A 4,969-nucleotide genomic window follows, 5' to 3' on the forward strand; every position below is an offset into this window, starting at 1 on the left:
GTTTTGCCTTCTCTAAAATCAGTATTTGCAATCCCTTTAAGCAATATTCACATACACAGTATGGCACCCAGTCCTCCTTCTCCCTCCTCCCCCCAACACACACACACACACACACACACACACACACACACATTTCTCGAAACACTCCAGTTGTCAATATTCATCCTAAAACGGGATGCCCAAAAGTGAACATAGTATTCTGGGTTTGGGGAAAGGCCCAGCCATGAGCTCACTCTCTTCTCAGGATCACCCTCTGTCCTCCATCTCTATGCCGGCTCTCTCTTCCTACGCTTCCAGTCCCCCTTTATGCGTTTTCTTCCCGTCAGAATGTAAGCTCTTTGAAAGTAGGGACTCTCTTGTTTTCTGAGGCAGTTACATAGTGAAGTAGATAGAGCACCGAGTCTGGAGTCAGGAAGGCCTGAGGTCAAATCTGGCCTCAAATACTTTCTAGCTGTGTGACCCTGGGCAAGTCAACTGAACATCTGTCTGCCTCAGTTTCCTCATCTGTAAAATTGAGATAATAGTAGCATCTACCTCCCAGGGTTGTTGTGAGCATCAAGTGAGATAATATTTCTAAAGTGCTTATCAAAATGGCACATAGCTGCTCATTCCTTTCCCTTGTTCTGGTATCTCCAGAACTTAGCACAGAACCTGACCCATCGTAAACAATAAATGACTTATCTATCCTCTATCTATCCATTCTCTATCTATCTATCTATCTATCTATCTATCTGTTCTCTCTCAATCTATCTCTCTATCCTCTCCATTTATCCTCTATTCTCTATTTCTATCCTCTCTCTGTCTATTCTTAGTCTATTTCTCTATCTTCTATTCTATCCATTTCTCTCTCTCTCTCTCTCTCTCTCTCTCTCTCTGTCTCCATGTCTCTGTCTCTCTTTGTCTCTCTGTCTCTCTCTCTCTGTCTGTCTCTCTCTCTCTCTCTCTGCTTCTCTCCCCCATAGGGCTTTATCACTTCTACATTCATGAACTGCTAAAATCTGTAAGCTAAGTTCTCTGTATTATGTAGGAAAACCCAGACTCACATGATTATAGACAGAATTATCTACAGATTCACATTTGATTAGACTTCTTTTTGATAAATGGTAAGGTTTCTGGGGGCAGGACATGACAGGGCTGTGAGTTCATAATTTTTCCCACTGAAAACCTCAGCTGCTGCTTCTTTCTCTTCTTCTTCCTCCTCCCCCTCCTCCTCCTCCTCCCCTCCTCCTCCTCCTCCCCTCCTCCTCCTCCTCCCCTCCTCCTCCTCCTCCTCCTCCTCCTCCTCCCCTCCTCCCTCCCTCCTCCTCCTCCTCCTTCTTCTTCTTCTTCTCTTCTTCTCTTCTTCTTCTTCTTCTTCTTCTTCTTCTTCTTCTTCTCTTCTTCTTCTTCTTCGTCTCTTCTTTCTTCTTCTTCTTCTTCTCCTCCTTCTCCTCCTTCTCCTCCTTTCTTCTTTCTTCTTCTTCTTCTTCTTCTTCTCTTCTTCTTCTTCTTCTTTCTTCTCTTCTTCTTCTTCAAGGGCCAACTTTGGTTTTCTAGGCTACTACTTTTTTAAAGATCAATATGTAATCATATTTCCAAGAGCAATTATGACATGTCATTAAATATGAATGATGGACCATTCAGTTAAGCTAGGATACTATGAAATAAAGCAAATGTTCCAAATGAAGCTAATGATTTTACTAAACACGGATAGTAATTAACATCTATACATTGAAAAAAAGTATATCGCTGGTAATTACCATTATTTTGTCTTGAAGTTTTTGTACTTTTGTTAGATTGCTTCTTTGCCTGAGCCCAACAACAGCATGGCCTGAAAACAGACTGATGCTAGCAGGCACCATGGCAGGGAAATGAGGACCTTACTGTCACTTGCCTCAGTCGTCCAAGGGCCACCTGGAGGGGCCAGCATGAATTGACTTTGGGGATCCTTTCCCCCTCCACAGCTTAATCCCAAATGTCCAGTTCCCAAGCTCCCACCAAGAAATGGATATCCATGTTCAGCTGGATGCCAACCTGCCCCTACTACCCCTCCCCAATTCCATCTTGTCTGAAGGTAATCCAGACACTCCACTTTAACTCTTGGGCCCACCTAACGACTCCTTCCCCGAGTCATTGGGACTGTCTGTTCTGCCATTGCTCCCCAAGGTCTACAGAGCCATACCATCTGCCTTGCTATTTTGTCAGCTGGACTCATTGCCTTTTGATCTGCCATGAAGCTAAATTTTCCTTTATGTGCTGTCTACCCAAATTACATGAGCTCCTTGAAGGCAGAAACCTCCCTTTTTGTGTCTTCAGAATTTAGCACCGTTCTTGCCAAACAGGAAATACTTTTCCATTCCATTATTTAGGAATAGAGTGTTTAGAGGGAACAATGCTTACCAGAGATGAGGACCTGTGGCCTCAAGGCTGGATGGTCAAAGAGCCGCACTTGAGGACATACAGGACCACATGTGGCCTTGAGATCACAGGTTCCCCACTCCTGAAACCTTTCTACGTATCCAACAAGTCCACATTGCTGTCCTTGCTGTTGCTTGCTTTAAGACTTTTCATGTAGAAACTTTCAACTCAGTTGATGAAGGGAAAAATGAAAATGGTGGTAATGACCAGATATAATGCTTTTTCACAATATCTGCATTAGTCAACTCAGAAATTCCTTGTCTCTAGCAAAAACATAGGAAGGAAATTTCAAGTTCCCTTTATTACCACTGTCCTTGGCAAATGTTAGAATTATCTTGCAGTTTATTGTCCTCTTCACAACCATTCAAAAATAATCCCTGTTGACAGCTAGTGGGTAATTCCTTTTATTTTCACAGTCCTTTATTAGTAGGAGGAATGGTTTCACTATTAACTCTAATAGCTGCCTCGTGTACTTTTGGCCCACTCATAAATATTGATCAGAATTTTTAATCTTTATAATACAGATACATCTTCACAGCAGGAGTCTTTATCTTTTTAGTGAAGTTTGCTTCCTTTTAACCAACTTTAATACTTCATGATAAATACAATTCTTGACTTTCAAAGGAACTTCATTTGCTTCCTGCATTTGTAAAATGTGAGTTGAATGCACACTTTGATATTAAAGTTCCAGCCACTCAGTCACATTAATACAATTCGATTGCGAAATTTCGCCACCTTCATAGCAGTCATCAAAAACCATAGCGATGATGGTCATTTCCACTTCACCATCATAAATGTGTTAGAAATTGTTTCAATATCTTCCATGGATAGCTCTACCTTAATAATGCATAGTTCAAAACTATACTTCCATATTTCATGAGATGAAGCCAATGAACTGTTTCTTTGTATTATGGGATTCTATTTGCTTTCTCTAGCTGTTTCTGACTTTCTTTGTAAGAATTTAAAACACCGATAGCTTAGCACTTCTCTAAATTCAGATTAAAAATCTTGGTCACTATACCAGGCTCCTCCAGATACTGATCGATCAGGTTGTAAATTATACAGCACATAACTTTCTTTTGAGGGGCTGCCACAGATTTAACAGTTTTGATAAGCTTTTTACTCTCCAGATTCTTTAATATTTTGTTGATTTATGTTAATGACAAGTTGCTTTTATATCAAATATCTGCTCCAGATACCTTTGTTTCTGGCACCTTCTATGATTTGGCACCCTAGCTTTTCTTGGTTATCTGATCCCTTCATTTTACCAGTATTCTGAGATTCTATTATTCTATACAGAAGGCCTCTAGCTGTATTGCTACTTAAGAGATGCAGTTGTTCCACGGATGAGAGTCTGTTGATGGGCCATTGCCCTCTGTTGGGTTTCTATATGAGGCATCTCATTCTCAATAACTTGATCTGTTATCCCACGAGGGAACTGATGGCACAATTCTATAATCCCGTTTTCTATTTTGACCGGATCTGCATCCAGTGGCTGTGTCTTCACTTTCACCTTAGCCATGAGGGGGCTGTGTTCAGTACAGCAGGCTGAGACACTAGGAGTTAGCTCCAACCTCAGGCAACCAACCACCAGACTCCTAATCTCAGCTTCTTGAGAAACCTGTAGCAATCCCTTGAAGGAATAGAGGCACTCCCCTACCCGATCTGCAGTACTTTAGGGGATGTCATCAATATATATGATCTTACAGATTTATGGAACTGAGTGCATTTCATCATATAGGGATAGAAGGGATATCAGAGATGACCCACTACAGCATTGTCAAATTCATACAAAACTGGGAACACTAAACGGTGCATGAGGATCTCTGAGGGCTGCCTACTGGCTTAGAAAACCACACTTAACATTATCTCTGTTCTATCATATTTTTATTTATTTTATTAAATATTTCCTAATTACATTTTAATCTGATTAGTGTTGCTGGACACCTCTGGCCTAGTCCAAATTACCTACTTTACAGATAAAGAAATTGAAGACTGGAGAGGAAAAGTAACTTCTCCAACATCACACAGCTAATAAGGACTGAGTTCAAATCCTGCCCTAGACACATCCTAGCTGTGTGATGGACGAGTCATCTAACTATTCTCAACCTTAATTCCCTCATCTGTAAAATTGAGATAATAATTGTACCTACCTCACCTCATCTTACCACTGTACCTACCTACCTCAATGATTGTTATGAAAATCCAGTGAAAATTTATCTAGTGAAGATCTTATGAAGATCTGGTGAAATAACATGTACAGTTCTTATATATTTTAAAGTTCTATATAAAGGTTATATTATTATTATTATTATTATTGCCACAGAGTCGGGATTCAAATCTATATATGTTGATTTTTCAACTCCAGCATTTTCTCCCCTGTGTACTTCAAACCACCTTTAAAATACAAAGTCAAAAGATCCCAAAGCCAGGAGTTTGAAGGAATCAGGGTTAGAGAGTCAGAAAGCTTATGGGGCAGACTCTTTTTCTTCAGTGATCTCTATATCCCATCTTTCTCCCTGTTTCTGGTCTAGGAAGCGGGAACAAAGACAAAGCACTTTCTCCACATAGG

At 40.5% G+C, this 4,969-nt stretch overlaps 1 pseudogene; it reads right to left on the reverse strand.

Moving 5' to 3' along the window:
* Window positions 1-3,076: 3,076 nt before the first annotated feature.
* Window positions 3,077-3,919, reverse strand: LOC118842660 (annotated as a pseudogene).
* Window positions 3,920-4,969: the final 1,050 nt, after the last annotated feature.

The sequence above is a fragment of the Trichosurus vulpecula genome, chromosome 3 (assembly GCF_011100635.1).
Source record: "Trichosurus vulpecula isolate mTriVul1 chromosome 3, mTriVul1.pri, whole genome shotgun sequence".
Classification (NCBI taxonomy): Eukaryota; Metazoa; Chordata; class Mammalia; order Diprotodontia; family Phalangeridae; genus Trichosurus; species Trichosurus vulpecula.